Here is a 26,378-nt window from a genome sequence, read left to right as displayed (position 1 = left end):
TGTATGGGTTTATGGAACATCAGTTTCTCGGAAATGCTGTGTGATTCTAGATCGAATGGCTTAAAAAAACTTTGGGTGATTCCGAAACATGAACCTGAAAGAACGTTATATGATTTACAATTTAGGGTTATGATAATATTATGCCATTTCATAACCTTGTGTGAAACTTGACCTGCAATAAACTTACATGATTCTGAAAACTTCATTTATTAAAACATTATGTAATTCTCAAAACTTGGCCTGAAAGAATGACTATGCTTGATGCCAGCATCCCGGCTATGACAACATTACTGTAATAACACTGTGTTGTTGCAGAAACTTGCTATACAAGAACACGTGACTTGGAAGCTTGGTCTATAAGAAATTCAGTGTAAATCTGGATTCCTGGTCTCCATGTACCTTAGCCTATAGGACTCTTGTATGAGTCTGAAAACTCTTCTTGTAGGAATCTCAGATAATTCTAAATGCTTGATCAAGAGAATTTCATGTTATTTGGGAAGTTTGGTTTCTTGGATTTTATTTCTGAAGCTTGGCTTGTAAGAATTTTAGGCGAGTCTGGAATTTTAGCCTTAGCATATTTCATCTAAGTCAGAATCTTGGCCAATGAAAAGTTTACATGATTCAGAATCCTGGGATATAATAGCACAGCAGGTCAGCACTTTGGCCAGTAAAAATGTGATACAAGTAAACTGGCCTGTAGTAACACGGTATGATTTCAGAAGCTTCATTTTTATGAAGTGTGACTATAGAAGCTTGGTGTATCAAAGATCGCTAGTTGTCCCACACTACCTGTTCTTCCCTCCTTCCTTGGTTACAAGCTACCTGATTTTTAGCTGGCTACATGGCCACCTGAAATAAAAGTGAAATTTCTCATCCTCTCTGGCAGGTGTGTGTTGTCCTTGTAACTAAACTTTGGTCAATGACTCATGAACAGAAGAAGCATAGACACTTTCCAGGAAATGCCCCTAGACCAAGGGCTGCGGCCTTCCTCTAACCCTCCTGCTTCCTGTTGGCTGGAATGTGGACCTGGGCCCACTAGCCACCCTGAACCATAATGTGACCTTGGCAGGGAAGTCATGACTGATGGGACCTTGAGATCAAAGGATCCTGAGCTCCCAACGCTGGGGAATACTATCCCAACCCTATGAAACATGAAAGAGGATTCAGCTGCCTCATTTAAAAAAGCTGAATTCACTATTTTAATTCAAAGAACAATAGATGATTCTAAAGACTGGGTTTCTGTCATTCTGGCACCATGGCCTATAAATCTTCTGTGATTCGTTACCTTGGTATGCTGTTAGCTATTGCCAACCAAGCACACTGCCACACTCTTGAAGAGGAGAAGCCAAGAACCACATGTCCCAGAATTCCCTTCATAATGGTTCTGGAAGAGTTTGCCTAGGGGAGCCTTGCACGTGAGGCTTAGAAGGCAGAAGAGGAAAGAGAGGCCTTTTGTCTCCAAAGACAGTGATAGACAACATGCTCGGCAGACTCTGGCTACTACACCTTAGAACAGAAGTTAACAAACGATAGTCCATAGGCAAAGCTAGCATAGCATATTTTTTTTGTTTAAATAAAGTTTTATTGAAACACAATTATGTTTACTTGTGTCTACATTTGCTTTCACACTACAACAGCAAAGCTGAGTAGTTGCTACAGGAACCATGTGTGGCCTACAAAGCCTTGAATACTTACCACCTGGCCCAGCACAGAAAGGCCTTGTTCATTCCTTCTGTAGAATACATCACCAGGGTTCTATAACTTCATTTTAAGAAGTATGTATTGAGTATCAGATGTCAGTATCAGGGGAAGGGGAGAATTTTGTGCATCAGGTGGGTATAAGTTAGGGGGCAAGATAAGGTATATCCAGGGAGCAGGGTCTCAAACTTGCTTCTGCCACTTCAGATGTTCAGAGAAATATACAATTTTATTTTTGTTTCCCAATAATTGATCACATCTCCTCCCAGTCACTATCCATTGGATAGCAGAGACAAGAAATGTTACAGTTTAATCTACCCGGGTAATTTTTAAGTGAATACAACAGCTTGGTCTTTTTATAGCAATGCTTGGTTTCTTTAGGTAAAAATGCACAGGGTGTGGCAGCCGGGAGAGAGATGGGTCTTTGGATTCATGCAAATGCCAAGTCCAGCTGCAGAGGGGCTGGTCGTGAGTGTTCCTCAGGCTGGTGACCCTGAGGAGGTCCCAGGGGTGTTCCTGGCATCTGCTGCTGGAGTCCATGGCTGATGTAACTCACAAATGCATCCCCCCTTCCTCTGCATGGTCAGGTCGCCCCAACTGATTTGGCCCCACTTCGGTTCTGACTGTTGTTTTGACTGAAGCCTGGTTTTCAAGTTCACTCTAAGCAAATAGGTACTTCCCTAGAGAAAAGAAGCTCCTAATGTTGTGAATACAACAAAAAGTCAGCTTCATTTTCACCTCCCAACCTCCCTAGACCCAGTGGGAGAAAAATAAGGATTCCAGGACCCTTTGGGACTTCTTGAACTCTGGACGAGGCACTGGGACCCCCGAGTAGGGGACCACGTGTCATTACAGCAGACTATAAGTTCTCACAGACCTGGGTCTCCCTCTGTCCCTTTCAGAGGAGGACACATAGCAGGGCTGGTGGGGGAGGGGTCCTCATTTCTGTTTGGTGAGCTCACTAAGGTCCTGAGGCATTGATGTTAGGAAAATCATTAATTTTTAAAAGTATTATATCATAGAATGGCACTCACGCTCTTTAAATATATATATATATATATATATATATATATATATATATATATATAATTTATTTATTTGAGAGAAGGAGAAAGAGAAAGCACCTGTGTGAGCAGGGAGAGGGGCAGAGGGAGAAGGAGAGATAATCTCTAGCAGGCTCCATGCCCAGCTGCTATGGGGGACCTGCTATGGGGCTCGATCTTACAACCCTGAGATCATGAGCCGAAATCAAGGGTCAGACGCTAAACCGACTGGGCCACCCAGGCACCCCATGGCAATCCCACTTTTCTGTTTCAGTTTTTGTGCCTAAATTCAAACATTTGCATTACATTTGAATTTCATTATGCTGCTTAACATCCATAGGCTGCTCAAGCATAGGGGAGATAGCTCAGGGACCAAGAGCAAATGTAGTCACAGAGTAACAGAATCAGGCAGGACAGGAGCCAAGCTGCAGGAGAGCACAGAAAGGAAAGCCTTGTCCTTCTGCAGTGTCTCTAGCACCCTCTACTGGCAAAGCTTAGCCTTGTGCTCCCTGGCAAAGAAAAAAATATATATTTAAAGGGCTCGGCCCCATTTTTGCAGAGTTGACAGTGAAGGATGATTTAGAACTGAAACTGAGAGTCACTAAATTGATAACTGACATATATGGGTTATGTCTCTCTGTAATTCCATTCTAGAAAAACAGAGACACATTTGTAATATGGATTTACTTTAAAATAACAACGATCAACATAACACATTTTAAGAAAATATCTCTAAAACAAAATTAGTGAAAAGAGTGGCATTATTTGAAATTTTTTGATCTCTCATTGATGTTTGACCTAATGAAAGACAGCTGGACTCCTGTATCGGCTTCTGCAGTCAATCTATTTTTATATGTTGTTTTGGTTGATGTATCTAAAGAAAATCTGCTTCTACCACACGCACACACACACACACACAATGGTAACTATGTAAAGTGATAGATAAATTAGATCTGGTAATCTTTCCACAATGAATATGTATATCAAAACATCCAGGGGCACCTGGGTGACTCAGTCAGTTAAGTGTCTGTCTTCAGCTCTGGTCATGACTCCAGGGTCCTGGAATAGAGCCCCACATGGGACTCCCTGCTCAGTGAGGAGCCTGCTTCTCCCCCTGCCTCTCCCCGCTCCTTGTGCCCACTCTCTCTGTCAAATGAATAAATAAAATCTTTTTCTAAAACTTAAAAAGCAACAAAAGCCATCCAGTTGTGCACCTTAAATATATACAATTTTTATATGTTAGTAATATCTCAATAAAGCTGTTTTTAAAAGCTTTTTTTTTTTTTTAAATACTGGTTTCGCATAAACATGTAGTTGGAAAGGGAGGAGTATTTTAAATTTTTAAGACGATTGTGAATATTCTGCTTTGTCAGTGCAGCAAAGCTTAGCTAGTGATAGTTTCTTAAAGGGTAATTACAATGGGGGGTACCTGGCTGACTCAGTCACCAGAGCATGAGATTCTTGATTTCACGGTCGTGAGTTTGAGCCCCACATTGGGCCTGGAGCTTACTTTAAAAAAAAAAAAAAAAAAAAAAAGAACAGCTGAATTGCAGTGAGGAATCTGAAATCCTATCAGTGAACTTTTCATACTCTGGTTTCATTAAAATCCACTTGTCAACCTTGCCGTTTAAATGCATCTTTTGCCTATGTCTGGTCTTAAAATATTATGTACCAAGAATTTGGAAAATATTGGTTCACTGAGATATTTAGATCTTCAAACTGTTGATACATTTCATTATATAATATTTAAAAAATAACATTCCTTAATATAATGGCCAATCGCAACGTATTGGGAAGCTGTCGATCTCACAGTGGCCAACACAAAGTTTCCAAAACTCTGATTTGCTCCTGAAAGCTTGAATTTTATAATTGGCAACAATTAATGTCAATTTCTTTTCCTTGAAGTGGTGAGCTTATTTCACTGATTTTTCAAGATTCTGTCTGCCAAATACACAAGTCTGGGTAACTATTCTTTATCTGTCTTTCAAGTAAAAATGGTGTTTCATGAAAAAGGGTCTAAGTTTAGCTCAAATTCAGTCAATCACACGAGCCCTTGTCCTCTAGATAACCCTCATGCTTTTCTATGCAGCTGAAGTGCTTTATGCATTTTTCCCATTTTGTCACACAGAACCAGAATATTAAAAAGGCATGTCCTCAAGGTTTGATATTTAATCAAATATATAATTTTTACTGCTTTATCAAGGATATCCTTAAGCCAATCTGACTTCTTTGTTTTCCAGTGCAAGTGTGGAGTGGTGAAAACCAACTTCGATGACCGCTGGCCCCTCCTGGGGTTACTATGCCCATTTATGCGAAAGCATCCCCTTGCTTTTGCTCCATCCATGAAATTCCAAACCAGGAAAAGGAAAATAATGTCTTTGTATTATAGTAAGGATAGTTTTTGGTGTTGCAGTGGCCCTGAGAGTTCTCAGAAACCTCCAAAGTGGCCAATACCTTGAAAATCATAGATCTATTGAAACACTTGATAACTAAGTACCATCTTGTGCTTTTAGGGCCCTAATTTTCATTTGAATTGAGAGTCCTGTTGGCACTAGTAGTGCTATTTTATTTCAAGGGCTCCCAAGGCTAGGAAGAGGCATGGCACGATGGCCACAGGTTTATATCCAGTGATGGCAGATTGTGTGAACAGAGATTTTCAAGTACTTTGGATAGAGAGGAAAAGTGACAGAAGACTTGAGTCATTACACAAGACCATAATATGCCAAACCCAGAAGAACCCACATCACTGCAGTCAGTACCATAGTTGGAGTGTTGGGCGTGATTTCCTTTTATCAAGATAACATCTTTTAGAGCTAACGACCCCCAACTACTGAAGCAAGACCCTTCTGAGTGCTTTGCCCAGTGCCCTGTGAGTTACGGGATTGTTCGGTCTGGTTGGAGAACAGGCATTCTTCCTGGCCCTGGGAGAGTTCCACTGTTCTCTCTAATCCTTCCAGACTGCTCCTCCTCCGTTGTCCCCATGTTGTTTCCTCCACGGGTGGGCTTCTCGGTGCTCTGTGAAGACTTGACGGGGACCCTGTGTGGATCACTGGAGTTCTTTCTCTCTGTGGCTCCCTTAGCTGTCATCTGTGCCCTGTGAATTCTACCTGCCTTAGGCTCCCAAAATTTAGTTTTGTCTTCTCAACTTGGGGAGTCTGCTGGGATCCTCCTGTGTTCCTTCTGCCTGTGCTGTGGTCTGGAAACTCTCGAGACAATGAGATGGGGCAATCCTAGTGCTCATCTCATTTGTTTCTTGGGTCCTGGGGATCATTGTTCTGTGTTGCTTGAGGTCCACTGTCTTGAAATCATATTTTTAGTTGTTTCAGGTGGGCCAGTAAATCCAGTCCCTTAACACTTCTTGGCTGGAATTGGAAGACCCCACGTGTTCCACAACTACCCTCCTGTCGGCACCCATGTATTAACCTGACCCATCCCTAACCCCATAATTTCTGAGCTCATCCCTTTTTTGCAGCCCACACTAGGAAGATCACACTATTAACATGCTGTCTGCAAACTTCTTTCCCTGGAGTACAGTTCCAAGTGACCACAGGTGACAGTTTCACCAAATGTTTCCCCACTACAAGGATTGCCATCTGGCCAGCTTCCAAGAAACCTCCATTGGTTTTCTCCTGCCTGCCCCTGACCCTCTAAGGGAATGCCATGTCTTTTTAATTTTTTGTTTGTTTCAATACCAGTCCACTTCCAAATACAAATGTTCATGACAGTCGGAATGGGCTAGTCCACACTACGCTAGCAACAAGCCCCAAATGAACAAGAGTTTACTTCTGGCTCACAGTACACATCCTTTGGGTGGGGGTCAGAAGGAAAGGGCCTTCCTCGGGGTCTTCGCTCAGAAGCCCAGCCCATCTGTCTCAACACCTGCTCTCACGGTTGCCGAGCCGAAAAAACGCCCGGCCGAAAATGCACACTCTCTCATACGTAGAGCCTCCCAGAGGGTCCTAGTCACTCTGTTCACATTTCGTAGGCTAGGGCAAGATGGATGCCTTCCTTATCCTCCAGAGACACCAGAGACGTCCAGTCCTGCCTGCCCACATGCCAGGCAAGAGGGAAATGGGAATACCGTTGACCAATCCTAACGCCGGCTGGCGTATTGCGCATGCTCGCTCCCTCTTCGATCATCCGTGGTCAGTGTGTGACGTGTCAAGTGACAATTCACCCCCTGGCATATTGAACGAGAAAGTGCTTGTTGCAAACTTCTCCTGACTTGTCATAATTTATTGTAGATCAAGGGAAACGCCTAACTTCCAAGGCCGTGCAAATCCGGAAAGCATCCTGCTGGGCTGGTGGAGATAACTCAGACATCTTCCAGCAGTGGGAGAGGAAATGGTGAGCTGGAAGCGGCCCTGGTGCTGGGCTTAGTTCCTGCAGAGGCCTTCTCTGACACTGGCTCTGCCACGTACTGGCTGTGTGACCTTGAATAAGTCCTGTCCTCTTGGTAGCTCTCAGCTCTCTCCCCTCTAAAGGGAGGATAATGTGAGTGGAAATTTCTAGAACAGTGGCTGGCTTGTTCCCTTCCCGCTGGCTGGGAAACATCTCTGTCCTGGACCAGAGCCTGGAGCTGATTCACAGCCTCTATCGGCACCATTCTCAGTCCTATGCCAGGTCAACGAGCTGTTTATCTTGGTGTCTGAGACCATTCCTGACATCGCAGACACACAGAGACAGAAGCATCCAAGGGCTGGTGATCCCCACCCCCACCTTTCCACCCCAGGGCCTTATGGGAGTGACTAAAAATGTAACTGGAAGGCCAACAAGGCCAGTTTCCCAGAGGTGGAGTCCATGGTTCCCATGGAGACCTTCCCCCTGCTTCCAAGGAGCCTTCCCTTGTACTGACTCTTGACTCTGCCTGCCTTCCAGCTCCTGTCCCTGTCTCTGAGCTCAGGACATCCATCCCTCTTCCCTGGGACAACTGTGGGATCTTCCCCTCAGTCCCACCCCAGCCTCTCCCCAGCCCTCCACAGCCGTCCAGCTTGTGTTGCCAACCCAGGGTTCCCAGCTCTGCCTTTGCCCTCTCCTTCAGCAGCCGTCCGGGTGAGGGGACAAAGCTCCCCTGCAACGCCGAGTCCTTTCTCTTCCCTCTCCCTTACCCTCTACCTGAAGAGCCAGCCCACCAACGAGTCATCTGCTCTCCCCCTGAAATATCCTTCCCACCCCTTCCTCTGTCTGTCTGCGGGGCTCCCCAGCCCCCACCCTGCCCACCCTGCCAGCCCAGCCAGGCGCTTACAGCCCCCACGGGGGACAGCCACCTGTGGAGGGAAGTGGTTAAGAGCAGAGGTGGGGTCCACACCCTGGCTCTACCCTTCCTGAGCAAGCGGCTGGACCACTGTGTGACTCAGTTTCCCCAGCTGTAGAGGGTAGATAATGATGGTGCCTTCCTCAGAAGATTACTGGGAAGAGGAATTGAGAGAGAGCACGGAAAGACGTGCAGTGTGTGGGCGTGTGTCGCTTGTGATCCGCACGCTAGTTATCATTGAATCGACCAGCTGACCCGTCCCCCGGGCACTCACGCGCTGAGCCCCTCAGGACGGCCAGGCTCTGAGCTCACTGCTGGGGACACACACAGACCCCCAGGACTCAGGCCATGCCCCTCGAGAAGTCCTCTTTCAAGCAGGGGAGGGAACCAGGGAAACAAATGACTAGACACGGTGTGACGTATGTGTACAGAGTTGTGTCCAGGCCACGGGAACAGAGAGCAGGAGGGGTCCTTCCACCAGGACAACATAAGAGACCTCTTGTGGGGATTGAGGGAGTCTGATATATGGAACTTACGACGCCTGACACATAGCGGGTTATTCAGTCAGGGAGGAAGGCCCGGAGAAGTGAAAACCTCTAGGCCTGGAAGCCTTAGCAGGTTCCCACCTAACTTTTCAATCTGGGGGGGGGGGGGGGTCAAGTCACTTGTTTCCACTTTTTTATTGTTTCATTGTGGAATATTTGTGTTTCTAAGTGTCACGTCAGGTTTGCCTGACTCCCAAGTTTGTGGCCTGCCTACCCTCCCCACCTGCACCCCTGACACGCATAAGGTAGTGAATTCAGTCCTTTGAACACGACTAGAATAGGGTAAAACTGCAAGCTGGTGTAGGGGAAGGCTCCTCTCTGTTCTTGAGATGGCGCCCCTGGGGGACTCAGGTTAAGCGTCTGACACTTGATTTCAGCTCAGGTCACGATCTCGGGGTCCTGGGATTGAGCCCTGGCTCCCCTCTCAGAGGGGAATCTGCTCGTCTCCCTCTCTCTCTGCCCCTCCCCCTGCTCATGGTCTTTCTCTCTTTCATAAATAAATAAATTATTTAAAAAAATAATAAAAATAAAAAAATAAAGCTCTTGAGCCAGAGGGTGGGGTTTCCCCACTGGCCTTTCCCACCATCCCCAAAGCTCCCTGAGATGAAGGCTTAGTGCTCCTGACCAGGCTTATGCCCTCCTCCCTTTGGAACCTGCTGGAACAGGGCAAGGAGGTAGTGATACTGGGGGAGGGGAACAGAGCAACAGCCAGGGCCTCATTCAAAGGAGGCAAAGAGGCTTTCCCGCCCTTGGGCTCTGGCCCAAACATTCCTTTCACAGAAGAGAGACATCCTCTCCATACAGTTCAGTAGGGTAAAGAGCCAAGGTAAATGAAGCCTGTCTGGGAGGCTGTGGACATCCCATGAGGGTGGCAGGAGCCGAGGTCTCCTCCTCAGCTCAGTTCCAGACGTCCCCAGGCCTCAGCCCCAAGGCTGTGGTTAGGAAAGCGGTGCCTGGCTGTGTGGGGGCTCAGAAAGTCTGTCAGGGTCAGTGGCCACCCAGAGACTTGGCATCCCCTCCCACAAGGTCTCACTTCCTCAGCACAGGGTCTCCCACACCCCCGGCCTCGGCCCACTCTCCCCTTTCCTGCCAACTCATGTCACTCATTTTCCAGTGCGTGATGCCAACAGCAAATTGTTCATGCCGCCCTCCATTTCCCTGGGGCAGATCATGGACTTGAGGCTCTTTTCTGAATACAGAGCCATTCTCTTGTTGATTGTCCCTTATTTTCCAGTCCTCTCCCCCTCCTCGTTTCCTGCCAGGAACGAGGCCGCACCAGGAACTGTGGCGTTCATCTTGCAGAGGAAGAAACCCATCTCAGAGACATTGAGCTCTTTGCTTCAAGACCTCCCAGGACTTGGCTTTGAGATTTTGCCACCCAATTGCAATTTTCCCCTTTCCTCCCTTGTCCAACACCCTGCACTGATTTAGGTTATATGTGGAAGGAGTTTTCATAGATCAAACCCCGGCTCAGCTCCCCCCAAGGACTTCCCGTGTTTCCAGGGACCTAGAGGAGTTCTGTCAAGATGGGAACAATCGACCACTCCCTGAGCAGAACCCGTGGCTGCTATGTGGTAGTTTCCCAAGCTGGGCTTTGGTAATTTTAGAGCTTGGGGTATTTAGATGGGCCCCCAGGAGCCCTTGCTGCCCCCACCGTGGCCTGCCTTCAGGGCCTGGGACGTGCATTTTCTTCCTCCCCTGCAGACTGTCTGCTTCTGATCTGGGGCCTGGTGCTTAATAATTATTGAATGAATGATTGAAAGAGTGAACAAATGGATGTTGCCTTGTTTTGTCCTTGATCTAGACTTGTTCCTGCCCCTCTCTGGTGTTATGCCTTCCACTGACCTTGGCCTTGACCTTAGCTACTGTTTTGTCCCCTGTCCACTCCATCACCCAGTCCTTTATGTTGGGACCAAAAAAAGCTATAAATATGAGCTAATATTTCCAGCAACCACTCAGGATAGCTTCTTCCTATTTTGCTGGATTACATCTTCTTTATCTGATAGATTTGAAAAAGGAATTAATTTATAACCTGCCTTATTCCAAAAAAGGCTCAAATCACTTCATAAGCTTAAATACAATACAAAATGAAGTAAATTATAAACCAGATGTCAAACTTACAGGAAAGGGAAAGTAATGGTAGGAAGGAAGGAAGAAAGAAAGAAAGATAGAAAGAAAGAAATATTGAAAATGAGATATGGTTGAACTGGATGTTTTGTTGCTTTTTTTTTTTTTTTAGTTTAAATAAACTGAATTTTAAAAATATCAAACTGTTTCCATGTTACTTCCTAGGACAAAGCTTAAGCCCATCTATAGTCATACAAAAATATCTAGCACCCAAACAAGGTAAAATTCAGAATATCTGGAATCCAGTGAAAAATTAACAGGCATGCAAAGAAGCAGGAGAATATGACCATAATGATAAGAAAGACCAGTCAATAGAAACAGATCCAGAAATGACACAGGTGATAAATATAGCAGACAAGGACAGTAGAAGAGTTATATCTGTATTCCGTATGTTCAAGATGGCAAAAAAAAAAAAAAATTAAGTATGTTAAGTACAGGTGTGGAAGGTACAAAAAGGGACAAACCAGGCTTCTTTTATTTTTTAAGATTGTATAATTTATTCATTTGTTTGTTTGTTTGTTTGTTTAGGGTAGAGAAAGAGAGGCAGAGGAAGAGAGGGAGAGAGAGAATCCCAAGCAGACTTCACGCTGATGGGGGAGCCTGGGACAGGGCTTGATCTCACCACCCTGAGATAATGACCTGAGCTAAACCAAGAGTCATCTGCTTAACCTACTGGGTCAGCCAGGTACCCCAGGGACAAACCAAACTTCTAAAGATGAAAAATACACTCAATGGGATTAACCACAGACTAGATACTGCGGAAGAAAAGGACTTGTGAATTTACAAGTCATAATAATAGAAAACATAATAATAATGCCTTTACAAGGCATAATAATAGAAACTGAATGAATGGAGAATAAAAGAAAAAATAAATGAACAGACCTTCAGTGATCTGTAAGGCAGCTCCAGCAGCCTTCTGTACATGTAACTAGAGGCCCCATATGTCCCATATAGACATATGTCCCTTGCATAATATTGATTATTGTTTTTAATCCTTAGAGCCATGTACTATGAAACATTACATTCAGTCACCTGTTGTTTTCAGCGTAACCGTATGTTTCTTAGATCAGTCCATGTTGTTACATAAATTTGATTCTTTTCATTTCTGTACATTATTCCGTAGGATAAGTATACCACATTTTATTTATCTATTCTTCTGTTAATGGACATGCAAATTAGGCAATATTTATACTATTGAAATCAAAGCTGCAGAGAACATATTTGTGGTGGTGTGTTGTTAAATGTTTAACCATCAGCTCTCAAAAATTAATAACAATAATAATAAAGAGAGAGAGAGAGAGCGCCCTGCTTTGTAATGTTTGTTAATTTCCATGTTGTAAGTACTCTGACCGTGACCGAATTCAGACTAGTGGCGTGATGGCATCGAACACAGAGTTGGAGGGAACTGGACATCCTGGGGTCCTGCGAGCTGGTATGAGTTGGCTGCAGGACACCACCATGTACATACATCCCTGTGTGTCTGTGTGAATGTTTCCCTAGCAATATATCTCAGGATGAAGCTGCAGTGGGCACGCTTTAATTTACCACTGACTGCCCAGTTGCTCTCCGATGTGGCCTTCCTAATTTTTACACCTTCCAGCCGCCAATGACAGTATTCATGCCTCGCCATCTCCACTGGGCTCAGTACCTTCCATCTTACATTTCTGCCACTGTGATGAATGAGAGACCTTCCAACCAGTGAGGCTAAACAGCTTTTCATGTGTTTTTTGGTGACTTGGATGTCCCTGTCTGCAAAACGCCTTTCATATTCTTAGTCCATTTTCTTTTTTCTTTTTTTTTTTTAATATTTTATTCATTAATTTGACACAGAGAGAGCGAGCACAAGTAGGCAGAGAGGCAGGCAGAGAGAAAGAGGAGGAAGCAGGCTCCTCACTGAGCAGAGAGCCCAATGCAGGGCTCGATCCCAAGACCCTGAGATCATGACCTGAGCCGAAGGCAGAGGCTCAAACCACCGAGCCACCCAGGTGCCCCTCTTAGCCCATTTTCATCCCCGATTATTTACCTTTTTCTTAATGACGGCTGGGAGTTCTTCCTATAGCATATCCTAATCCCCTGTTTGTTATATGTGAATGGCAAATATTTTCAGTCTGCCTTACTAATCTTTCCATTATTGGTTTATGCTTTTAGTCATTTGTTTAAGAAATTCTTCCTCTCCTGCAAATCATAAAGATATTCTCCTCCATGCTTCCTTTTTACAAATCATCTTTTTGTCTTATTACATGAACAATATGAATTCTTTGCAGAAAAATTAGAAAATACACAAAATCCAGAAGAAGAAAAATCACTTGCAATCCTACTACCCAGAAATAACCACTTTCAGTATGTTGGTCTGGGATATATATACATCAGATATATATACCAGATATATATACATAGGTCTGTCCCTGTGATGTCACCCCACCCAGGGCACCTTGCTCTGGGCAGTATGAAGCCCCCTGAGAGTTTGGTTGCACTCTTTAATCTGTCAATCTTCCTTTCTAGCAATTTTTTTTTTTAATCTGGACCTCCCATGCTTGGGTTTTGGTCTTTTTTTTAAGTAGGTTTGTTGTTGGTTAGCAGGTTGTTTCAATGTGCCTGCCCTCGTGGTAGTAAAGCCTCCAGCTGTGTGGGACAAGGACTTCCAGTTCCTTCATTCTGTTCCCATTTTGGCCCTTGGCCAGTCTCCAGCTGAACAAGCTAGGCCCTTCTTGGGGCGGAGGGTGGGGGTGATGGGGTCACTGGGAGGAGGGAAGGGGAAAAGCCCTGAGCTGTCAATCAGGCCACTACTGTGGAATTTCTGGGGACAAGTCAGGGGCAGGTCACTTAGCTTCTCTCAGTCTTGGTCGGGTCCCTGCTCCCTGCTTCCTGCGGGGGCTGGGAGGGGGGCAGACTGCACTTGTTAGGTTTTCCACACCTGAGAGCAGGTAGAGTCAGCCAGGAGGTGGATAAGAGAGCTGCCAGACCCGGTGTGCTTGGAGCTGGGAGTTCTCTATGAAGAACACTGCTTGCCTCAGGTAGATTTAAGCTACTTCTTTCTTGCCAGCATGAAAATGCAGACTTGCTCAGACAAGTCCCAAATGAGCTTGTCCTCCAAAGTGCCTTCTTGTTGATTTAGGTTCCTTCCCAACTTTGTCACTGACTTGCCCAGAGGCTTTGGCAAGTCACTCCGCCTGGGCCTAGGACCCCTTCTGGAAACTGCCCTTCAGGGGAAGTAGGTAGTGATGTGAGGAGCAGCGTTCATTTTCTCCCACCCCTGGGCGACTTATGCAAATTATTTAATCGTTCTGAAGCTCAGTTTCATAATCTATAAAACTGGAACCTGATAGCACCAGATAATTTATTGATGCAGGCAAGGTAAGGCTCAACATGTCCATTTTAGTATAAAGACAGAATTCTAGGATTCCGGGGTCGCCCAAGAAGAGATGGGTGTCATACCCAGAAGGGCCAGCAGGTGGTGCTGTCTCAGAGCAAATCTCCCAGCGGCGGGTGAGTAGGTTTTCTCCAGCAAGTGGGGAGGTCCCTTTGGAGCCAGAGTACATTGTGATTGAAGGGGCTCTGGAGAGTCCAGCGCCCTCATCTTCCCGAGACAGGCTCTGAAGCTAAAGAGAGCATGCCGCTGTAGTCACAACAACCAGAGCTCCACCCCAGGGCCTGTGTGGCCAGAGGGAGCCTTCTTACTCTCCTCCCACGTCCAGTCTCTGCCACCTACGGGCCATCCCTGGCCCTCCACAGAGGTGTGGTAGACCCTGCTGGAGAAGTTGGGATGGCTGGTTTCCGCAAGCCTTGCTGGGTGTCTGTCTGGGTGGGGAAGTGGTGTCTGACTCTCCGGGGAGGAGGACCCAGGCTGTCCGACCCTTGGATGACCCTGCACAGAATTCCCCACTCAGCCTTTCTCAAGGGTTCTTGGCCAACGGTGGGTGGAGAGGGGTGGGTGCAGCTTGGAGAAACTGTGGCATGACCTGAAGGAGGCAGCTCAGAGGGCACAGAGCTGGGGTCCCCTCTGCCCTCCAGGGACCCCTCTTCCTTGTGAGTGCCTGATCCTTAGCCCAAGCAAGCAAGTATCTCACCCTCAGGGTCTGGGAGCTGAGACACCCAGCAGATGACCCCCAGGGGCTCTCCCTGCAGGCTCAAGGCAAAACCTGGCACTAAAGGTGGCTTATCTCCCTTTGGAGACCTTAGCCCCAGGTCCCCTCATGGGCTGTGCACATGGCTTGCTACCCCTAGCTCTTGTTTGCAGAGATAAATTCTCCCCAGCTCTGCCTCCCCAGTCTTTTTCTCCCTCTACTGCATCCCCTAACAGACCTTGACCAGCCACTCCACTCCCTCTGAAGTTCTTGCCTCATCTCCAGGTAGCCCAAGACTCCTAGAGCCCCTAGGAAGGATGCTGAGTGGCTAAGCCCTTGGAAGCAGGGAGCCAGGGCCCTCATAGGGGGAATGAAGGCCTGGGCCATTTCCATTTCTTCAGACCATGGTCTATTTGAAAAATGAAGAGTGGTGATGAGAGTTACAAAGACTGAAGCTTATTTTAAATACTTACCATTCCAGATGAACAGTTTCTACTTATAAAACATGACAGGGACTAAAACTTCTCTGGTATGACATCTAACGTCTAGATTTGGGGCCCTTCGTGAACGTAAGGCCCAGAGCCAAGTGGCTCCCTGTCCTTCTCCCTCCCATAGACCTAGACGGGCTGCTGTGGACTTGGGTAGGTCGGAGGAGGGGAGAGCAGTGCAAAGCCCTGGCTGGAATGTGGGGCTTGGGGTCCGCTCCATCTCTGGAGGTTCTGGAATCAGAGAATTTCAGGCCCAGAAAGGGCCTTGGGGATTCAGTGGCTTAAACTCTTCTCTTACAGGTGGAAAAACTGAGACCCAAGGACAAGTCTCTTCCTCAAAACACTCGACAAGTGAGAAATGGATCCAGGCCATGACACCAGGTCTCCTGACTCCCAGGCTGGTGTCCTCCCTGCTTCATTTTAGTAAAAAGAGAAAAGGAAAAACACCCAGGAAAGACTGAGACTGAAATGCCCCCTATTCACCTCTCCTCCCCTAGGCAGTCTCAGCCCACCTTTCTCCCAACGTCACCAATTCCAGAACCCCGAACTCCTCAATCACAAAACTGTCCCCTTTCCTCTCCTACCCTTGCTATTTGGACACAGAGGGAATCTGGTTCCATCTCAACACTGGAGCAATCTAGAAAGGGCAAGAAGCTCCCAAGGGGCAGAAATGGCCATAAGAGGGATGGGGGAGGTGGGCCTCGTTGCTAGGCAACCAGCTTCATCTGTTGCCTCGGTGACAGTCCCATCAGAGGGAGGCTGTGTGCGAGTGCGTGCCTGTGAGTCTCCAGGCTTCTCAACACCAGCTGGCTGGAACCACGTCCTCCCCCATGGTAGACTCCCTCCTGCACATATCTGAGCCCTCCCCAACACGAATAAGACCCTGTCCTGCCTCACTTCCTGCCTGCTGCCCCCTGCTCATCACAGAGTCTCCTGCTTCAACTACCCCAAATTGTCAGCCTCACAAATTACAAGAGCATCTTTGATCTTGCCTCTAGACCTCAGTTCAAGCAGTTCTCCCCACCTAGTGGCCCGCTGGGCTGTTGCCTCATGGGAGCAGAGGGGGATGGAGAAGAGGGATGCTTGCTACTCCCTCCCAAGGACACTTAGCAGTTGCAGAGGTTGCCTGTGGCTGGGTCCCCTGCCGTCGACCTTCAGGGACCGAAGAAGCCAGACAGGAAGCCCTTCATACACTTCACAGGCGTCCAGTGAGAGCTGCCTACATGCCAGGCACTGTGCCAGGCCCGGAAGCCCAGGAGCTCAGCCTCACAAGGGAGTCAGACAAGGAAACAGAGTCATACAGGTGGGTGTCCTTATAAAGAAGAGACCTCAGGGAGCTTGTGGGCACAAAGAAAGGCATCTCATCCATGGCTGCGGGAGAGGGGGCTGTGGTAGGCTGAGTCAGCGCCCTCCCCCGCCCCGACCTGAGAGACATCCATGTTCTAAATCCCAGAACCTGCAAATGTTACCTGGTGTTGCAAATGTTTACAGACGTGGTTAGATTAAGGATCGTGGCATGGGGAGATTGTCCTGGCTTATCTGGGTGGGCCCAATGTAATCACGATGGTCTTATGGGCAGGAGGCAGGAGTATGCGAGGCTGGAGTGAGATGAGGCAAGGAAGGCAGGCGGTCTCAGAAGCCAAAACAAGCAAAGATCAGATTCACCACTGAGCCCTCTGGAAGGAATCGAGCCCTGCTGACACCTTGAATTTAGTCCCTGGAGACTCCTGCTGGGACTCCCGACCTCCAGAACTAGAGGAGAGTAAGGAGTATGCTCCTGAGCACAGTCTCATCTGGGCTCTGCTGAGAGCTTCAGGCAAAGCCAAACCCTCAGGAGGCCTGGAGACAACTACTGGGAGGCCCAGGACTCCCACCTGCCAGAGCCTGAACAGACCTTGCCTCCTCCTCCAGGCAGCCCTCCAGCCCAGGCCCCTTCTTCTTCACAGACCTAGTAAAAGAAGCTTATCAGTTCTAAGACCCTATGATTGCCATGCGTTGGGCTGGGGCATGTGGCTCCATTCCTGGCCTTTCTCCGCCTTCATTCGAAATTCCCTGATAAAACACAGGCAGAGTCAGCCCTGGTCTTGGCAAGCGGTGGGCTGTGGCATTGCTGACGGCCCCTGCTGTCGACGAGAGTTGGGGGCTACAGTGCCCCCTCTGCACCCTGCATGACCCCGGTCTCAGGTTAGGGCGTATGAAGTCTCCATCTGCTAATGACTAGGAAGCGATGGAAAAAGACGCTCACCTTTATGAGAAATCAAAGAATGGTTACTCAGCGGGAGAACATTCTCAGAGCCCAAGGTGGCCAGGTTGACGGAGACACTGCGGGAGTGACGTGCTATGTTCGGAAAGCAGCTTTGGAAAGCGTAGCTTGAAAAATGCTTGTTTGCTTTTACTCAGTAATTTCCCTTCTGGGAACGGGTCCTAAGGAAATAAGCAGAGATGTGGGGGAAAGACTTATGTACAGAGCTGTATCTTGTGGCCGTGTTATCATGGCGGAAATGAAAACAATCTCATGAACAACGGGGTAATGGCTATGGAATTCAGGGTCCCTAGTAAGGAAATTACGAGGCCTTAGAAAAAGATGTTTAAAAAAAAAAAAAAAAACTTAATGATATGGGAAAATACACGTAATATAAGATATTTACATCATGCACAACTGTCTTAATGGTATAAACAACTCCACCAAGGAAACTGCAAAGAAAGAAATTTAAAGTACTGGGCTGAAGTGAAACATTGATTAGTTATACATGCTGGGTCGCCTGGGTGGCTCAGTTGGTTAAGGGTCTGCCTTCGGCTCGGGTCATGATCCCAGGCCTGGGATCAAGTCCCCCATCGGCGGAACGGGCTCCTTGTTCAGCTGAGAGTCTGCTTCTCCCTCTCCCTCTGCCCTTCCCCCCTGCTCATGTTCTCACTGACTCTGCTCGCGGCCTCTCTCTCTCGCGCGCTCTCTCTCTCTCTCCAGTAAATAAATAAAAAATCTAAAAAAAATACAAATGCTGGTGGGGCACCCAGCTGGCTTGGTAAGTAGAGCATGGAACCCTTGATCTCAGGGTTGAGTTTGAGCCCTGTGTTGTGGATAAAGTTTACTTTAAAAAATTAACTAATTAAAAACATTTTTAAATAATAAAGAAGCCTTCTGCTTCTCCAAGGCCTCCCTCCTGGGCCTGGGGCCCAGCCCACCGCACACCCCACCCTGCTCCACGGGGTGGGGGGGGGGGCTTGGAGCGGGAGGCCCCTTCCCACACTGCCCAGCCTCAGGCAGGCCAAGCTGTCCCTCTTCATGGGCACCTGCCCTCTTTGTCACTAAAGACGTTCTGTCAGCAAGACCCCATGATGCGGCTTGTGTCCCTGGGAGCAGTCTGTGGCTTCCCCAGGAGCTGGCAGAACAAATTTGTTGGCAGATGGGTGGGTGAGAGGCTAGCTGCCTCTTCCCCACCCGCCCCGGGGTCGTGGTCCTCACAGCCTGCCCCCCACTGGTGCTCCAGCAAGGCCCTGCTCCTCACTTTCTGCTCCCCTTCCTGGGCCAGCTGCTGGACCCCTAAGCCCCTGGGTCCACTGCATGCAAACCTGCACCCTCCGACCCTCCTGCCTCCTCCTGGGGTGCTGGGAGGGTCAGAGCCCAAGACACCCAGGGACATGGCCTCCATGCTGGGTGACTTCAGACACATAGGGGCACTAATTCCTCCAACCCAGGTGGCCAGGAAGTCAGGGCCAGTAGGGGTTGGGTCCTCCCATCTGGAACCACAGCAGGTGGCTCTCCACAAATGGCTTTTTCCCCTGCCCCTGAAACTAGAGCCGGTTCTAGGCCAGGCTCCCCCCTTTCTGCTAATGAGCAAACAGAGGGGCTGGGAGAACAAACAAGCTTCCTGCTGAAGGTAACCCAGACCTCTGAGTCAGAACTCACAGCCCTACCTCCCCTGTCAGGGCTCTCCTCCCCCCGCCCCCGGGGGGAGGGGTGGCCAGTGGACAGGGCAGGCAGTGGCAGTCCAGGGTGCTGGGACTCACGGACCTCTCACCCCGGTTCCCCTCCCGCGTCTGAGCTCAGGAATCTGCATGCACAATGTCGGGAGAGGGGCCCCGTTTCCCCCGTGGTACTAGTAGGTTCTTGTTTTCCATCTTGAAATTTGTATGATATTCCAACCTCCCAGATGAGAAGAGAAGGACTTTGCTCCCAGCTGATGGATTCCCCAACACTGCGAAGTCAGGCAGCTGCGACACGGCCCCCTCCTCTCTCCGATGCTCCTGTGATGATGTGTGGCAGAGTCTGGAAGGAAGGGAGCAGGGGCTGGGCTTTCTCACGAGAATTTGTGCTGAGGGTCAGGGGTCAAGGTCCATCCATCGTGTCAGTCTCAAGGTCACAGAGCCACATCTGGCCCTCGCTCCTTGACCTGGGCATGTTAGGACCAGAAGGGGCCAAGGTTGGTACGGAGGAGGGCAGGTTCCAAAGAGGAGAGAAGAGAAGGCCCATCTGCCCCTCTTCCCTGGCAGCTCCTGGCTGGGGCCCTGAGAGATGAGAGGAGGGTCAGGGGCCAAAAAAGAACTTCAGAAGAAGGGAAACCTACTCATTTTTACCATATTCCCACAATGCTTACTGGTAATAGGGATGCATGGCAGGAGGAAAGAAGGGGTGACAAATGCGGAGACGCCCCCAGGGAGAGAGCAGAACACTCGCCTCCTGATTGCCACAGGGAACCAAGCTGGCAGGGTTCGCCCAGGCTTGCTGTCGGCGGTGGGGGTCATCGCTGGGAGGTGTGTCTCCCCTTTCCCAGACTAAGCACTGTCCCCCGACCCTGCCCTTCCATACTCAATGGGTTGTTACCATTTGTGATGTAAACGTTAAGTATAGAGGGGAGTTGATCTCGAATCTAGAAGGCTGCCATGCTCACAAAGCCTGCAGATGGAAGGTTTATAAAGCCCAGACCTGCATGGCTCAGGCCAGAGATGTTGAGGTCCAACAGACCCCCAAGGGTCACCGCCAAGAGCCAAAGTGTTTTGCATGTGGAGCAAGGCCAGTTGGTCTTTATTTCCATGAGACCATGTTCGTTTGGCAGATAGATCTGCCACCAGGTTGGGGAGGAGTCCCTTTGGTTTTTACAAGGGGTCTTCTCCCCCCACCCAGAATCACACTGAACGGGCTGCCCAAATGCTCACCGTCCAAGCCCGTGTGACCCTTGGCTTGACCAACCTCCCAGAGACCTGACCGCTTCCCGGAGCCCGCTCGTGGGACCCGTGGGCCTCCTCCCTCTTTCTCAGGATCTGTCCCCTGCAGACCTTTCTCAAGGACTCTTGGCAACCGAGTCAGGCGTCCAGCTTTTGGAAGCTCTTAGAAACAAACAAATGAGTCTTGTTGGCTGTGAACGTCCCCAGGGAAGGGAAAGCAAAGCTTGGCTCCCTCACAGAAGGGAGATGACAAGGACATGGGGCTCTGCACAGGATCTGTCCCACTTATGTGCTCACCAGGGCTCCGAAGGGGACACGTAGAGAATTACAATATGGAGTTCAATCTGCAGTGGACTCCTGGGAGGGTTGCAGACAAGGAAGCTGAACCTCTGGGTGAGTCCAACCGAGGTTGTACATCTGGAAAATGTCAGAGCAGGGAGGGGAACCCAGAACTGTGCTTTGCACACCCAGCTTTCAGAAATAAGTCAACTTCACACCATAGCAGCATCTTCTCTGAGGGCTTACTGGAAGCCAGCCACCGGTCTGACTGCCTCACAAGTAACCCTGGGAGGTGGATACCTTTGTTTTCATGATCACTTGGGAGCATAGAGAGGATAGCGGAATGTCCAAGGTCACAGAGCTGGTGGGTGGCAAAGCCGGGGCTTGAGCCTGGGCCATCTGCCCCCCGAGTCTGCACTGTGTACTTCTAAACAAACAAATGAGTCTTTGGACCAGGGTGCAGGGGTGCGGGGGAGGGGGGCTGGCGGTGGTCCCAGGCAGCTCAATAGGTACTTGGGGGCACCTCCCAGAAGGGGATGGCAAGGAGGGTAGAGGAAGCACAGGGCCTCCCACAGGGGCCAGTGAGTGTGCTGGGGCTGGCAACGGCCTAGGGGAGGGCACGGACAGGCGGGAGAAGCTGACAGTTGAGGCTGGCCTGATCCGCTTTGGGGATCCACCCAAGGGGTTGGTGGGGCCCCCCCGCCCGATGCATAATGCCTCCTTCGGCTAACCCCAGCCTCTCTGGAAGCTGGCTCCTGCTTCCACTGCCTGGCAGGCCCAGGGGTTCTGCTGCAACTCCAGATGTCTAGGAAGGTTGGGGGGTGGGGAGGAGAAAGCAACTGCCTTCCCCCAGAATCCAGACAGGATGTGATCTACAAGAAGAAAGGAGAAGGAGGCTATGGGGCCACAGCCCCCCTACTAGCTCCTAGCTGGGGGCTGTAGGAGAGGTAGGTGTGAGAAGCTGGATAGACCTTGGGGCAGATCCAGGCCTACCTTGACTTGCTGTGTGACACTGGGCCAGTTAACCCCCCTCTCTGAGCCTCAGGTCCCTCATCTCTGGGTCCTGTGGGGACTAAAATGAGATAACAATGAGGAAGTGGCCCAGACAGGCCATGCAGTGAGCACATCTCTCATCCATGGACAATTGCAGAACCGTTCAGTGGTATGAGAAAAAGTATATACACTGGAGGTCAGTGTGGCTTAGGAAAATGAAGACCTGTCCCCCTTCTTACATTTTGAAAGCATGGATTGAACTTTGCTTCCTGAATGGTGGCCTGATGAGGTCGGTGGAAAGACAAGCCTCCGGAAAGGGCCAGCTCTTCTGACATCTTGACTTCAGCGCAGGGAGGCTGATTTTGGACTTAGGACTTGCTCTAAGAGAACAACCATGTGCTGTTGTTAGGCCATTAGGTTTGCGGTAATGTGTTACAGGAGCAGTGAGGGACTCTTACACCCGCCATATAAGATTAAAGGCTCCTGGGTGCAGGGTGCACAGTCCACATGGAAGAAACAACCACGCCTGGGCTGGGGGACATGGGACTTCTGCTGTCCTCCGGTGCTCGGTGACGATGGCGGAGGGTGGGGAGTAGCCAGATAGGACCACAGGGCAGAGGGCCTCAGAAGCCGGGGTGCCACTGGAGGCTTGTTTCAGGAAGGTCACTCCACTGCAGAGAGGTCAATAGGCCACGGGGATCTCTGGGGAGGCAGTCACCATGGTGTGGGGAGCAGGACAGTGTAAGAAAGGAATGCACGTGGGACGCCTGGGTGCCTCAGCTGGTGAAGTGTCTGCCTTCAGCTCAGGTCATGATCCCAGAGTCCTGGGAATGAGCCCCGCATCGGGCTCCCTGTTCAGTGGGGAGCCTGCTTCTCCCTCTGCCTGCTGCTCTCCCAGCTTGGGCTCTCTCTCTCAAATAAATACATAAAATCTTACAAAGAAAGAAAGAAAAGAAAAGAAGGAAGGAAGGAAGGATGCATGTGTGGGATTGGCTACCAACGGAGGAAGAGGGCGCCGTGGACAGAACCTAAGCTAGCGCCCCCAAGAAGAGGGGGAAGGGACAAGATGGGGGTGAGGGGGTAGAGGAAACAGGTTTGGTGACAAGATGTTGTCAGCCCCAAGGACTTTTCTGTCTTTAATCCTTTTTCTTTCTGGGCCTCAGTTTCCCCGCTGGTAAAGTGATCTTTGATGGTCTCAGAGCAAGCAGTCAATAAACCTGAGGTCACAAAGAGACCATTCCATGCTTCCCACCCGTCTCCCCTCCTGGAGGTGTAGTTCCCAAGGGTGTCCACCAGAGGGCGGGGCGGCCCAAAGCCTTCTTAACTCCAGGGCTTCCAGAACACCCTGTGTTTCCACATGCGTGTGCGCGCAGGACCGTGGCTCTGGGCCTCTGTGTCATTTTGGGTCCTGTGGTAAGGAGCCAGGGGTGCAGGAAGTTGTCGAGGCTTAAATCTTTGGCAGACGGGGAGGGAATAAACTGGATTGGCAGGGAGAGCAGCAGCCCCTGCCTCACAAAAGCACCCCCCAACCCCCACCCAACGGGGACACCCGAGCCCAGACTGCCAGTCTGAGGGGTCTTTCACAGGCACACAGGCTGGTTCCTGAAACTCGCTGTGCTCATACGTTAGCTGAAGGCTGCTTGGCAAGATGGGCCTTGTCATTCAGCTAATGGAAGGTGCTGGAGGCTGTCACCCGGCTGTATTCCCTGGAGGGGTCTGCAAGTTCTTTCTCACAGAGGGACAGGAGAAGCTGCAGCCTCCCCTCTCTCAAATAGCGCTGCCCCACAAACAACCCATTCCCTCCGTCAGCGCTTGCCCGTCGGTCCCCTCTAGCTGCCCACCGTAGGCCCTCCCTTTCCGGCACGTTTTTCAGGGGCTTGGGGCCAGTCTGCCAGGCCTCTGACTCATGCACTCAGGGTGAGAGCAGACAGCAGGGCCCACCAGAGGCATGCGCCGGGAGGAACCAGAGCCTGGGCTTCCTCACCCTGTTGTGAGGTTTGCACAAATCGGCTCCCACTCTTTGGGTTTCGTATGGCACCATCGTATGGTAGTCTTCCCTACCAGCTCCCAGGGAGAGGATCCAAAATGGGAATGCAGGAAGGGGCCACGGGTCCCCCAAGAGAGTGGCACACAAAGGGCGCAAGAGCCCTGGTGGTTTTAAGGGCCGTGTGGGTTCCCCACCCCCACTCCCTCACAGCTCCACCTCTCCGTGGTGGTGGGGTCCCAGGAAGGGGAGCTGTGAAAGGGGTTTTTCCAGAATCAGTGAGGTCTGAGGGTGCTGAAGGCAGTAAGGCTGTGGAAGAGGACCAGACTGCAGGTGCTCTGCGGGGCTGTCTCCCTCCTCCCCATGCTGCTCAGGCGCCATGATGCCCATCTGCCATTGCAGAGTCCTTGGGCCGGGCCTGAAGCTCCCCTCTCCTGGGTCCAGATGGTCATCCCGGGCCTTCCTCCCCGACTCTCCCCACTGCCTTTGTCCCCCCGCCCCCCCAGCTCCACTCAGAGCCAAGGCCTGGGCAAAAGCCAACTCTGCTTCCCAACACCTTTTCCTTCCCAGGTGGAGGGTCCTTGGTTGCCATGGAGACCAGGCCTGCCCACCCTCCCTCAGCCTTCGCTGCGGGGAGGGAGAAGACGGCTGGGGTGGGAGAGTGGAAGTTGGACAGATATCCAGATAGAGATAGCAGGAGAAAATCCACCCCCCAACACACACACACACACACACACACACACACACACACACACACACGAGCCTGAGAAAAAAAAGGCAGAGTATATGAGGTTTGTTGTGACGTATCTATGATTGGGTACAGGGTCCACAGAGTGTGAACACGTATGTGAATGGGTGCAGGGCCAGTGTCTGTGTGAGCAAAACATGTTTCGGGGGTCTGAGCAGATGGGAACATGTTTCTCTGGGGCTGTGTTGGGCAGTCCTGTCTGTAAGTGCCTGGGAAGGTATATCTAGGTCCAGCGAGCTAGACCAGCGAGCTGGGCAGTGGGGACTGTGAGCACATGTCTAGAAGGATGCATGTGTTGTAGGGGTTGGGAGAGCCCTGGTCTTCCATGTAACTTGTCCCCCGAAAGCAGGTTGGCTGGGACTACCCTGCTCCAAACCACTGGGTGAAGAGTTGGCCTTTGGGTGCTGGGCACTGGGTGGACAATGAAGTGTGGGTGGGGGAAGAACCAAGAAGGAGCAGAGACCGTGGTGCCAAGGCCTGACTTGCCCCCCCACCACCCCTGCCTTCATGGGAAGATTGCACTGTCTCCCCACTTGAAGTGGATGCCTGTCAAGCTAGGTCCTGATTTTTCCCCTTAAGTCAGAAATTTCCAGAGTGTAGGGCTGTGTCTTTACATTCTTACTGGAATAAAGTTCTCAGATAAAATACAGAATGCTCAGTTAAATTTGAATTTCAGATAAAAAGTGAATAATTTTTTAGTATAAATGCATCCCAAAGAGTACATGGAATATACTTATACTAAAAGAATTACTCATTGTGTCTCAAAATTCAAATTTAACTGGATGTCCTATATTTTTATTTGCTAAATCTGGCAACCCTATACTGGAAACCCCCAAAGACACAACAGGTTGGAATGAAAGGATGAAAAAAGATATTCTATGCAAAGAGAGACCAAAATAGAGCAGATGGGCTATATGTACTAATATCAGACAAAAGAGACTTTAACTCCAAAATTGTTACCAGAGACAAACATGTTATATATTCATGAAAGGGTCAATCCAACAAGAAGAGATAAGGATATAAACAAATGTGCATTTACCTACAGAGTCCCAAAATATATGAAGCAATCAGAGACAGAACTGAAAAGGGAAACACACAGTTCTACAAAAATAGAAGACTTTAATACCCTACTTTCAATAATGCAGAGAACAACTAGGGAGAAGATCAATAAGGAAATAAAGGACATGAACAGTTATAAACCAAATAGACCTGACAGGCATATCCAGAGCATTCCATCCAACAACAGAAGAATACACTTTCTTCTCCAGCACACGTGGAAGGTTCTCCAAGAGAGACCACATTAGGTCACAAAGCAAGTCTCAATAAATCCTGGAAATCTGAATCATCTGAACTATTTTCTCCGACCACAATAGGAAGAGACTGGAAACCAACAAAGAAGGAAAACTGGAAAATTCACAAATCTGTAGAATTAAACAGCACAGTCTTTAGAAACTAAGGAGTCAAAGAAGAAATCACAAGGAAATGAAAAAATTAGAAAACACTTTGATACAATAAAAACACAAACACAAAATACCAGAACTTTCAGGATTCAGGGAAAGCAGTGCTGGGAGGGAAATTTGTAGCTGTAAATGCCTACATCATAAAAGGAGAGTTCTCAAATCAGTAGTGTAACTTTACACCTTGAGAAAGCAGAGAAAAGAGAGGTACTTGGGGGGCTCAGTTGGTAGAGCGTGTGACTCTTAATCTCGGGGCTATGAATTCCCCACATTGGGTGCAGAGTTTATTTAAAAATAAATTCTTTAAGAAATTAGTAAAAAGAGCAACCTGAGCACAAAGCAAGCAGAAGGAGGGATGTAATAATGATTAGAGCAGAGATGAACAAAATAGAGTGGAAAATCTGAACCAAACTGTAAGAAATAAAGAGCTTGAGTCAATAATGAAAAATCTCCCAAGAAAGCAAGGCCCAGAACCTGATGGCCTTCCTGGTGAATTCTACCAATCATTTAAGGGGAAATCGACACCCATCTTTCC

The sequence above is a fragment of the Mustela nivalis genome (assembly GCF_964662115.1).
Source record: "Mustela nivalis genome assembly, chromosome: 6".
Classification (NCBI taxonomy): domain Eukaryota; kingdom Metazoa; phylum Chordata; class Mammalia; order Carnivora; family Mustelidae; genus Mustela; species Mustela nivalis.
Note: the sequence above shows the minus strand (reverse complement) of the source record.